Source organism: Budorcas taxicolor, chromosome 5 (genome assembly GCF_023091745.1).
Source record: "Budorcas taxicolor isolate Tak-1 chromosome 5, Takin1.1, whole genome shotgun sequence".
NCBI classification, from domain to species: domain Eukaryota; kingdom Metazoa; phylum Chordata; class Mammalia; order Artiodactyla; family Bovidae; genus Budorcas; species Budorcas taxicolor.
Window position 1 is genome coordinate 36105841 of NC_068914.1, and position 13580 is coordinate 36119420.

Below are 13580 nucleotides of genomic sequence, written 5' to 3' on the forward strand. Positions count from 1 at the left end.
CTGTAAAAGATGCCAACATCAGTAGTTAACCATGGAAATGAATATCAAAAGTATAATGAGATAACATCACATGCATGTTAAAATGGCTAGAAATAAAAAGATTTACTGTACCAAATGTTAGGCTTCCCTGGTGGCTCAGACGGCAAAGAATCTGCCCACAATGCAGAAGACCTGGGTTTGATCCCTGGGTTGGGAAGATTCCTTGGAGAAGGGAATAGCTACCCATTCCAGTGTATTCCTGCCATCTCTTCTTAATATCTTCTGCTTCTGTTAGGTCCATACCATTTCTGGTAAGAATACACAGAAGAACTATACAAGAAAGATCTTCATGACCCAGATAATCACAAAGGTGTGATCACTTACCTAGAGCCTGACATCCTGGAATTCAAAGTCAAATGGGCCTTAGGAAGCATCACTACAAACAAAGCTAGTGGAAGTGATGGAATTCCAGTGGAGCTATTTCAAATCCTGAAAGATGATGCTGTGAAAGTGCTGCACTCAATATACCAGCAAATTTGGAAAACTCAGCAGTGGCCACAGGACTGGAAAAGGTCAGTTTTCATTCCAATCCCAAAGAAAGGCAATGCCAAAGAACACTCAGACTACCACACAATTGCACTCATCTCACACGCTAGTAAAGTAATGCTCAAAATTCTCCAAGCCAGGCTTCAGCAGTACGTGAACTGTGAACTTCCAGATGTTCAAACTGGATTTAGGAAAGGCAGAGGAACCAGAGATCAAATTGCCAGGATCTGCTGGATCATTGAAAAAGCAAGCAAGTTCCAGAGAAACATCTACTGCTTCATTGGCTATGCCAAAGCCTTTGACTTTGTGGATCACAACAAACTGTGGAAAATTCTGAAAGAGATGGGAACACCAGACCACCTGACCTGCCTCCTGAGAAATCTGTATGCAGGTCAGGAAGCAACAGTTAGAACTAGACATGGAACAACAGACTGATTCGAAATTGGGAAAGCAGTATGTCAAGGCTGTATATTGTCATCCTGCTTATTTAACTTATATGCAGAGTACATCATGAGAAATGCTGGACTGGATGAAGCAGAAGCTGGAATCAAGATTGCTGGGAGAAATATTAATAACCTCAGATATGCAGATGACACCACCGTTATGGCAGAAAGTGAAGAAGAGCTAAAGAGCCTTTTGATGAAAGTGAAAGAGGAGAGTGAAAAACCTGGCTTAAAATTCAACATTCAGAACAGTAAAATCATGGCATCTGGTCCCATCACTTCATGGCAAATAGATGGGGAGATAGTGGTAACAGTGACAGACTATTTTGGGGGGCTCCAAAATCACTGCAGATGGTGATTGCAGCCATGAAATTAAAAGACACTTACTCCTTGGAAGAAAAGTTATGACCAACCTAGACAGCTTATTAAAAAGCAGAGACATTACTTTGCCAACAAAGGTCCATCTAGTCAAAGCTATAGTTTTTCCAGTGGTCATGTATGGATGTGAGAGTTGCGCTATAAAGAAAGGTGAGCACTGAAGAACTGATGCTTTTGAACTGTGGTGTTGGAGAAGACTCTTGAGAGTCCCTTGGACTGCAAGGAGGTCCAACCAGTCCATCCTAAAGGAAATCAACCATGAATATTCATTGGAAGGACTGATGTTGAAGCTGAAACTCCAATACTTTGTCCACCTGATGCGAAGAACTGATTCGTTTGGAAAGACCCTGATGCTGGGAAAGATTTAAGGTAGGAGGAGAAGGGAACAACAGAGGATGAAATGGTTCAATGGCATCCCTGACTCAATGGACATGAGTTTAAGTAAACTCTGGGAGTTGGCGATGGACAGGGAGGCCTGGCGTGCTGCAATTCATGGGGTGACAAAGAGTTGGACATGACTGAACAGAACCCACTCCAGTATTCTGGCCTGTAGAATCCCATGAACAGAGGAGCCTGGTGGGCTACAGTCTACGGGATCTCAGAAAGTCGGACCTGACAGAGTGACTAATGTTTTCATACCAAGTGTTAGCCAGGATGTGGAAGAAATGTAACTCTCAGACATTGCTGATGAAAAATGATTTGACAGTTTCTTTAAAAGTTAGGTATATGCCTACCATATCTTCCAACCAATCCACTCCTAGATATATACCTAGAGATATGAAAACATGTGTACATACTCAGACTTATTCATGAGTGTTCATATTTGTAATAGCCAAAAACTGAAAATAAACTAAATGTCCAGCAACAGGTGAGTAGATTAAAGAATTGTGGTGTATCCATTCTGTGGTAGGCTGCAAAACTGCCCCCAGAGACATCCAGATATAATACCCAAAACTTCTGAATGCATTGGGAAGTGTCTTTTTTTTTTTTTTAAGGATTTTCTAATGAAAAGATAATCCTGGATTTTCCAGATGAACCTTAAATACCATAATAGTGACCTGGTTAGAGACCCGAAGAGACGAGGAGGAGGCCCTCCGCCCACAGAGGCAGAGATTATGATGCAGCAATAAGTAAAGGATTCCACACTTCTGCCAGGAACTGGAAAGGGGGAGAAGTAGTTTCTCCCACATAGCCCCTGGAAAAAGAGTAGTCTTCTGAAATTTCGGACTTTCAGCCTCCAGAACTGTGGCGAGAATACATTTCTGTTGTTTCCAGCCTTTGGTTTGTGGAAACTTGTTCCAGAAGCCCCAGGAAATGAGTATACAGTCAAGAGAAAAGTTTTCAGTAATAAAAAGAAATGAACACTTCATCCGCATAAGAATGTGGCTAGATTGGAAAATAATTATGCCAAGGGAACGAAGCCAGACCAAGAACAAGAGCGCATATGGCACGATTCCACTTGCCGCAAACTATGGAGACAGAAAGCAGAAGGGTGTTTGCCTAGGGTGGTAAGGGGCAGACGTGAGATATGACAAAGGGCACGAGAAAACTGGGGGGGGTGGTAGATATCTTCAGCATCTTGACTATGGTGATGGTTTCACAGGTATATACATATGACAGCTTTATTAAATTAGACATTTTCAATGGATGCACATTATTATATGTTCATGATGCTCTGTTCTATTTTAAACAAAGCAAAGCAAAGCAAAACATAGAGGGCCATCAATCACTAGTGCCCATAGTGTCCTGGTAGAAGTAAATCCAGATGCTCTCTGGAGGACCAGACACTTTCAGTGGGGTTAATAAAATCTTATCAATCAGCTTCAAAAGAATGTGAAGTCTGGGGGCTTCCCTGGTGGTCCAGTGGTTAAGACTCTTCCTTCCAAAGCAGGGGGGGCCAAGTTTCATCTCTGGTCAGGAAACTAAGGTCCCACATGCCTCAAGGTGCAGCCAAAATTTAAAAAACAAAAGAAAATGTGAAGTCATGGTATAAACTCCCAAAACACAGAAGGAAGTAAGGCAGAAAAAAGGACTTGCAGGAAAAAAATTATCAAAAAGAGACTAACATTTCAGATATTGGAATGACCAGAATCGGAACATAAAATAAAATATGCCTACTATGTTTAAAGAGATAAACGAGAATTAAAAATGTGAAAAATATAGAGGACTATAAAGTGATGTTTACTATTTTAAAATAATACAATAAACTAAAAGTTAAAAATATAAACGCATAATATTAAAAAATAAGCCTATAATGATGGAAAATTAAAACCAAAAGAGCTTTCCTGGTGGCTCAGTGGTAAAGAATCCACCTGCGCTAAGCAGGAGTTGTGTGTTGAACCCCTGAGTCAGGAAGATCCCCTAGGGAAGGAAATAGAGAATCCCCAGTGTTCTTGCCTGGGAGATCCCATGGACAGAGGAGCCTGGCAGGCTACAGTCCAGTCCACGGGGTTGCAAAACAGTTGGGCACGACTTGGTGACTCAACAACAACAACAACTGAAACACAATTTTCTTTTCCTTTTATGACCCAGAACTCACTTGATCTTATGAAACTCCAGCATCACAAGGGAGATCAGTGTCAGAGCACTCAGGACAACCTGCATAAACACAGAGAAAAGTGTTTTGGAAAAATCCCACACAGAAGTGAGGATTTTGTCATCTACCATGTTTTCCATCAATAAAGTCTTAGAAAATTTGAATATGGAAGCATCATGTTACCTAAAAGGAAGGCAAACCTGCTGCCGCACACACAGAAGATGAGGTGCTGGTGAGGAGGTGCAGGAACTGGAACACTGGTGCGCTGTTGGTGGGAAGGTGAAGTGGTGCAGTCACGATGGAAAACCACATGGAGGCTCCTCAAAAAAGTTAGATATAGAATTGCTGTTTGATCCAGCAACATAGACTTCTCTTTGATCTAGTAGATACCCCCAAAATTGAAAGTAGGGGTTCAAAGAGATCCTTATACACTCATGTTTATAGCAGCATTGTTCACACTAGCCAAGAGGTGGAAGCAACTCAGATGTCTATGGACAGATGGACGGATAAGCAAAATGTGAAAAAAAGTCACTCGCTTTTTCATTATAACACCCCCAGGCATCTTTTTTGCTTTTTCCCCCCTAAACCTGTACCTTCCCCCCATACACTTAAAATATGAGAGAGAATCTGTAACTCTTTAGATACTATATGTGTATCTGTGCTTTTACACATAAAAAAAGTAAGATTAGATGTCACTTAAACAAGAAAAATGTATAGCCCCCCTTGTAACAAGAAATCCAGAGGTAGATGATTCAGGCTTGGTTAATCCTTTATTCTACTGTAAGCTTATATGATCTTTTAACTAATCGTCTTTTTTTTTTTCAAAGTTTTTGTTTTTTAAATTTACAGAAGAATTAAACTGAAAGTACAGAGGGTTCCCATTTACTTCCTCACCTATTTCCCCTATTACTTCTAGTTGCCCCTATTACTAACATCTTGCAATTGGTGTACATTTGTTACAATTGATGTACCAACATTAATTCATTACTAGTAACTAAAGTGGGGCTTCCCTCATATCTCAGTTGGTAAAGTATCTGCCTGCAGTGAAGGAGACCTGGGTTCAATTCCTGGGTCGGGAAGGTCCCCGGGAGAAGGAAATGGTAACTAAAGCAGGCTTCCCTGGTAGCTCAGATGGTAAAGAATCTGACAGCAATGCAGGAGACCTGGGTTCAGTCCCTGGGTTGGGAAGATCCCCTAGAAAAGGAAATGGCAACCCACTCCCGTATTCTTGCCTAGAGAATCCGACAGAGGAGCCTGCCAGGCTACATACAGTCCATGGGATTGCAAAGAGTCGGACACAACTGAGTGAATAACAAGCGCACACACACAGAGTAACTAAAGCACATCATTTACATTAGGGTTCCTACCTGGTATTGTAGAGTCTTTGGATCTTGAAATACGTGTATAATGACTTGTGTCCTTTATTAGAGAATCATATCAAATATTTTCACCGACCTAAAAATGGCCTGTGCTTCACACCTTTATTACTTCCTCCCCTCAAATCCCAAGCAACCAGCTTTTTACTGTCTCAATATTTTTGCCTTTTCCAGAATGTCATACATAGTCATATAGTATGTAGCTTTTTCGGATTGGCTTCTTAATAGCAAACATTTACACTTAATCCGTGTCTTTTTTTTTATATAGCTTTTAAAAAAATGTATTTGTTTACTTTTCATTTAAATGGCTGCCCCAGATCTCATGGCATGAGGGACCATTAGTGGCATGTGGGATCTTAAGCTGCGGCAAGCAGGATTGTTTTTAGTGGTGCCACGTGAACTCTAGGTTGCAGCCTGTGGGATCTCGTTCCCCAACCAGAGATCAAACCAGGGGCCCCTGCACTGGGAGCTTGGAGTCTTAGCCACTGGACCATCAGAGAAGTCCCTCTCTGTGTCTTTTTATGCCTAATAGCTCATTTCTTTTTATCATTGAATAATATTCCACTGTCTGAATGTACTATAATTTGTTTATTCATTCATGTACTTGGTTGCTTCCAAGTTTTGGCAATTTATGAACAAAACTGCTATAAACACTCATATGCAGGTTCTCATATGGACTTAAGTTTTTTAATTACTTGGGTAAACTCTATTTCTGGATCATGTGTTTACTTTTGTAAGAAACTCCAGCTGTCTTCCAAAGCGGCTGTGTGGCATTGCATTCCCACCAGCAATGAGTGAGAATTCTTAGTGCTCCATATCCTCACCAGTGTTTGGGTTGTCAGTGTTTTGTATATTAGCCTTTCTAACAGGTATGTAATAGGATCTCATTATTGTTTTAATTTGCAGTTCCCAATGGGGACTCAAAGAGTCGGACGTGACTGAGCGGCTGAACTGAACTGAACTGAACTGAAGGACATATGATGTAGAACATATTTTCATATGCTTATTTGCCATCTGTACTTTCTCTCTTAAGGTGTTAGTTCAGATCTTCCTGTTGAGTTTTGAGTTCTTTGTATATTTTGGATAACTATCCTTTATCAGGACTTCCCTGGTGACTCAGACGATAAAGCGTCTGCCTACAATGCGGGAGACCCGGGTTCAATCCCTGGGTTGGGAAGATCTCCTAGAGAAGGAAATGGCACCCCACTCCAGTACTCTTGCCTGGAAAATCCCATGGACAGAGGAGCCTGGTAGGCTATAGTCCATGATGTCGCAAAAAGTCGGACATGACTAAGTGACTTCACTTTCCTTTTCCATCCTTTATCAGAGATGTCTTTTGCAAGTATTTTCTCCCAGTATGTAGCTTGTCATTTCATTCTCTTAATAGTAGCTTTCACAGAACAGGAGTTTTTGTTTTTTTTTTAATGTTCAACTTATTACTTTAAAAAATTATTTTTACTGAACTATAGTTGGTTTGAAATATGTTGGTTTCAGATGTTGCTGTTGTTTAGTCACCAAGTCATGTCCAACTCTTTTGTGACCTCATGGACTATAGTATACACATATTCTTTTTCAGAGTCTTTTCCCTTATAAGTTATTACAAAATATTGAGCATAGTTCCCTGTGCTCAATATAGTAAGTCCTTGTTGGTTATCTATTTTATATATATTAGTGTGTATATGTTAATCCCAAACTCCTAATTTATCCCTCCCCCACTTCACCTTTGGTAACCATAAGTCTGCTTTCTATACCAACTTATCATTTCTTTCTTTCAAGGATAATACTTTTGGTGTTGTATTTAAAAGCTCATCACCAAATCCAAGCTCACCTGGATTTTCTCTGTGTTATCTTCTAGGATTTTTACGTTTAGGTCTATGATACATTCCATTTTCTTTCTTGATGAATAATATTCAGTTTCCCATTTCAATTATGGCTTTGGTGACTATTTCCCATTTGCACTATAAATTGCACTCTGAAAATTTCTTTCCTCTTACTTTCTATTCCATTACGTTTTCCTGCTTCCTTTCCATGGCATTTCTTCTATAATAATCCTGTATGGTTTGGACTCGTGCAATAACTTTTGTAATCAGGAGCATATTATGCAATTAGTAAGTTATCAAAGATCTCTCATTTACAAATGGGAAATAATTCAAACCTTAAAGGAAACTAACTTCATACATATCTAACTCAATATGTATCACCCAACCCAAGTGAAAGGGCATAGCTGAAAAGCTGTGAAGATTCATAAAGGATCCCTCGAATGGAACATTCAAAGAAAGCATGGTGTTCTAAAGGAGCTTGAGTTGGGATCATGCAATTCATGAAGCTGCACTTGCCCTTTGCAGCCTAACATACGTGGTGACAGGTGGAGAAACTACAAATAGCCTTGGCCTAAGAATGGAAAAAATGATAAGCCGAGGCCAAGACTTTCAAAGTAACTGAATGATAGGAATGCAAGGAGCAGACATGAGGATACAGAAGAGGGTATTACAGGCCTCCTAAAGAACCTTAGACCAGGAGAGAAAACTCCTAACTCACTTCTGTGCCGGTGGCGAGACCCATGAGTCCACACAGCATGAACCACCAACACCAGCTTCTTCAAAACAATCCAGGCTTCCATCAGTCCTTGTCAGGACACCAAACTGAGCCACCCTGAGCTGCACACTTCCTGGGGACTTTGGGCTCCATTGGTTGGTGTTGGGTTTGGATGCTGGTGGAGAGTGGCTAGCCGGTTAGCTCACCTGTATCGCATTACCTGTAGGCCGAGTAGAGATCCCTGGGCAGGGCATTTAGGAATTCTGGGTTTGAATTCCAGCTCTGCTTGTGGACTCACTGAGCAATTTTGGCCTTTTGATTTCCTCATCTTTAAAACTGGGATATGAGCTGGCTTGGCTGGGAAGATGACCATGAGTGATGAACCATAGACCATTTGGTGCTCTAAAAATTGTTCAGCAGATGAGTGGAGAGTTAACCATGAACTCTAGGCCTCACTCTGCTTCACCCCACCCTTAATTTTCTTGTATATAAGATAGGCTTCATGATCCCTGAGATTACTTCTATTCCAAAATTCATCATTTTGGGACTTCTCTGGAGGTCCAGTGATTAAGACTCTGTGCTTCCAATGCAGAGGGCATGAATTTGATCCCTAGTCAGGGAACTAATATCCCGCAGAATACAATCCAAAAATAAAATTAAAAATGAATTTAAAAAAAGGAAGATAACAATTAAAAAAGGAAGATAAAACCCTCCAAATCCATTATTTTATTTATTTTTACATGGTATTTCATTTTATTATTATTTTTATTTTTTATCAAAGTATAGTTGATACACAATATTATGTAAGTTGTAGTGTATAACATAGTGATTTATAAGTTTTAAAAGTTATGTTCCATTTATAATTATTATAAAATATTGGCCATATTCCCTGTGTTGTACAATATATCCTCATAGCTTATTTATTTTATGTATAATAGTTTGTGCCTCTCGATCCCTCACCCCTGTCTTTGACCCTCCCCACTTTCTTCTCCTGACGGATAACCACTAGTTTGTTCTCAATATCTGTGAGTTTCTTTTTTGCCATATTCACTAGTTTGTTGCATTTTCTGGAGTCCACATATAAGTGATACCATAAACATTTGTCTTCTCCATCATTTTAAGCACCAAAATCCATCATGTGGCAGTGGTTCTCAAACATCACCTGGAAGGCTGGTTAAAACACAAACAGGAGCCCAAGATGGGAATGTCCCACATGTTCCCCTAGGTCTCTGTGTCTGTTTTCTAGGGACCTTGCCCCCAAGAACACTAGTTTGTGGCTGTTGAGAAAACTAGTCAAAGGAAAGTCGCCGAGTAAAGCTCTTCCTGGGCACACAACCCGTGCAGTACCCCAGGCTCTCCCCCTCCCCTCAGAAGGTTCTTGTGCTTGGCTTCATGCTCTGCTGTCTCCACTGGAAAGTCTTCAGTTTTCAACAAGAGGCCTTGCATTTTCATTTTGCACTGGGCTCCATAAATTACGTAGCTGGTCCTGTTCAAAGTTTTGGTTTTACAAATAAATTTTGGGTCGTGAACATGTGTCATTTGGAAAAGGCATCTTAAAAACCACTAAGAACCTTTCAGCTGTTTCTACACCCCAAGAAACAGGCTTACTGAGAAATTGTTCTTTTAGTTACACGTGTTTTGCCAATCTGCTCATCCACTCAGCAGAGGCTGGTATGCAGAACTGGGTAAGCACTTGTTAAAATAGGGCAGGGTGAGGTCCATCTCATCCTCCCACTTCTTTTGCTCCTTCCTGTCCTCTGTACACCAGGTCGTCTGGGTTTTCCTCACTGCCCTAGGCAGGAAAGCCTTTAATAGGTTGTAGCAGGAAAGTCAGGGCTTCCCTGGTGGCTCAGATGGTAAAGAATCTGCCTGCAATATAGGAGACCGGGTTCGATCCCTGAGTCGGGAAGATCCTCTGGAGAAGGGAAGGGCTACCCATCCAGGTATTCTTGCCTGGAGAATTCCATAGACAGAGGAGCCTGGTGGGCTATATAGTCCATGGGGTTGCAAGGAGTCGGACATGACTGAGCAACGAAGCACACACACACAGCAGGAGTGTCAGTGTTTCAGAGATGAATACTTCTGATCTTTTTTGAATAACACAGATTTGAGCTGCCTGGGTTACTCATAAGGAAAACAGGAAACCTGTCAAAGCATGAGTTTTAATTTATTGGCTATCTGTTTACTCATTTTGTCTTTGATCAACCCAAGTTCTTAAAGAAAAGTATGGAAAAAATAATTTGAAGTTAAGAAAATCCTATCCATTAGATCATCATTTTCTGAAATCTGAGAAACAGTTACCATTCTTTGAATTTAGCAGCAGAATGCTTAAGTTCAGCACTGGAGCAAGAGGGTTTTTGCAGCAGCATAGACTGCGATCCACCTCAGAATGTGGGCCCGACAGGATGTTTGTGGGGCACATAAGACATTTTCCAGAAGAGTTGGCAGAGTTAGTCCCTCAGGAACTCTTTGCGACCCCATGGACTGTAGCCCCGCCCTCCCCTGCCCCCGACATGCTCCTCTGTCCACAGAGTTCTCCGGATAAGAATGCTGGAGTGGGTAGCCATTCCGTTCTCCAGGGCATTTCCCCAACCCGGGGATCAAACCTGGGTCTTCTGCATCGCAAGCGGATTCTTTATCATTTGAGCCATCAGGGAAGCCCATTTTCCAGGAGACCAAAAATAGCAGCCAGAATCAAAATTCAGTCAAACTTATTCATAAAAGGATTAGCATTTGTATCAGTATGCCAGTGCCTAGGATAAGATTATCATCCAAACCAACAAGATACACTTAGGTTCCAGCAAAGAGTTGGCTTTTATTCTGCCAAGGTTAATTGAACATACCCCTCACCTCTGAAACTTTACCCTTTTCAGAAGGTATCTAAGCACACTGAACACTAATGTAACATTGCTTGTACCAAAAATATACATATTCCAGGAGGGGAAATCTGGCTACAAGAGTCAATTCTGAATCCTCCCATCCTGTAACAGTTTTGTAAGTCTGAACTGAGTGCATTTCTCACACTAAGGCTTCCAGGGCTCAACCAGGTACCCAACTTGAAGGCAGCCCTCTACATTAGGAGGGTAAAATGGCCTTCACCACTGCCAACGCAGGAGACACGAGCGAGGCGGATTCAGTCCCTGGGTCAGGAAGAACCCCTGGAGGAGGAAATGGCAGCTCACTCCAGTAGTCTTGCCTGGAAAATCCCATGGACAGAGGAGCCTGGCAGGCTGCAGTCCATAGGGTTGCAAAGAGCTGGACACAACTGAGCCACTGAGCACACACACATGACACTCTGCCAAACAGATAATTCTCACAAATTGTGCCTATTGCTGAAAGGGCCACACTAAATTCAGATCAAGATAATATCTACTATTTTCAGAGGAATTAAAACAAGATTCTAAGTTCTCAAATCACATTGCTTGGGAGGATCACATCTTAATTGACTGCTTAGGGACTAAATAAAATTTTAATTCCTTATTCCCTTTGATACCAATGATAATTGACATCCAAAAACACATCTTCCTTGTACCACTCATTATAATAATGTTTTAAAATATCAGAGATCTACACTGCTGTCTCATTGTGTCGCCTACTGATTTTATACCATGCTTACATTCAGACCCATGGGGTTAGGTCAGGCTACTTGAAGAACACGAGTTTGTTCTGGGTCACCTCTGTGCCAACCAGCTTCTGCCTTTGTCTTCATCGGCTAAGCCAAGAGAAGAACAGCAGTGCTTTGCATACAGCTTTTCAAGAAATGATTCACTGCTGGACTTACAATGAAGATTACAACTCTTTATTTTCATGTGAAAGAGCTGCTAATGAATGTTCTTGTTTTGTTTTCAGGAAAAAAAACATCCAAAAAAACCTGGCAGTGACATGGAGAAAGGAAAGGAAAGGGAAAAAGAAGCTAGATAAAACGCAGCATGAAGGATGCTTCTGAGCCGTGATCACCATCCACAGTCATTTATTCATAGGGTGACCAGAAAGTTTGCCTTCCAAACTGGAATATATCTGAAAGTAGAGGTAAGTAGCCTTGTAGATTAGGAATTGGCCTTTTTTTCCCTCCAAGTCCGAAATGTACAACAGTAGTTGAGCTGTTCAGGAAATGCATGTTGATTGGTTGATCCCAAGAGCGGAACCTAAGCGATTAAAGCTTATGAAGCACATTCTATGGGCCAACACGATGAGGAATGCTCTCATTATGTCACCTCATTTCATCCAGGGATGAAAAGCAGATTAGAAAGAGGAAACGTTCAGGTTGCATAGTCACACATTCATATATATTTCAGTAGTGCACTTTTTTATAATTGCATAATTCCATTTTTACTAATTCTAAAAATACAAGAATACTATTATTAATTTTATACATGTAATTATACATATTATAATTAAATATTTTCTAATTAAATGTAGAAGCCAAATGATCTAGGAAATTATATTTATAATTACATACTGATTGTGAATGTATATATATATAGCATATTACCATATATTACTAGTTATACTTAAAATATTATTTTACTGTGCTAGATGCAATCATTTCTGCTTCTGCTTGTTGCTTCCTCTTTCCCTTTCCTTCTTCTTACCCTTTTTCTTCTCTTCCTCCTCCTTGCCTTCCTCCTTCTCCTTCATTGCTGTCTTTAACCACAACAAAATAAATATTCAAGTTCCATTTTTCCTGTTCCTTATGATAATCGTTATGGATAAAAGAATATTCCCTTAGGCTTGGGAATTAGCTTTTATTCTGTCTTTTCTATTGTTAACCTAAAAGAAACCCCTCAAACTTCTTTCTTTGTCCAGTTGTTTTTTTTCTTTCTGTAATATTTCCTTTTTCCAATACCAAGTTACATGGAAACATCAATTCTATCTAGTGCCTAGGTAAATCTCACCTTTGAATTTGAGGAGGAACTGAAGAACCCTGAAAGCTGGTACTTGTGTGATGTGAGATTCAGGAAACCTTTGCCATCTCTTTCTGTACCACCAATTTCTTTTTATTAAAGGATAATTGCTTTACAATGTTGCGTTAGTTCCTGATGTACAGTGATTTTGAATCAGTCATATGTATATATATCCCCTCCCTCTTGACCTTCCCTCCCAACCCCCTCCAGCCCACCCCTCTAGGTCATCACAGAGCATACAGCCGAACCCCCTGTGCTGTATAGCAGCTTCCCACTAGCTATCTATTGTATTTATGTCAATGTTACCCTCTCAATTCATTTCACCCTCTCCATTCATTCTATCCTCTCCCCTCCACTGTGTCTACAAGTCTATTCTCTATGTCTGCATCTTGTATCACCAAATTTTTATGTGGTTGGGCTGTGGAGGTCATAAGGCTAGCATCCTCTGTTAGATTCCCAGGTAAGCCAAGCAGAGTCATTACTTCTGTGCTTTGAATCCCAACCCACCTTCTCTCCAGCACACATAGATGGGAGAAAAAGCAAGGTTGAAAGTGGAATGGATTAGCCAACTGATGAAGGGAGGTAAAAGCACCCCAGAGGCAGCTCTCTTCTCTGAAGCCTCACTGGAATTGCTCAGGTTTGGCCTCGGAGGAAGTCCACATAAGTGAACTAGGTCTACCCTCTTCCCCTCCTTGGTTATGATGCTGGGGGAGGTGAGTCTTCACACTTTGGGTCTCTGGGTAGCACTACATGGGAAGGGCGTCATTCCAGGGTGCTGGGGCTTGGCAGGTGTGGGGCAAGGGGAGGCTGGCCCTTGAGCCCTTTCCGAGGCTCTCCCCGCATGATATCTCTGGAGCCTCAGGAGCTCTGCTCTTGCTAGAGA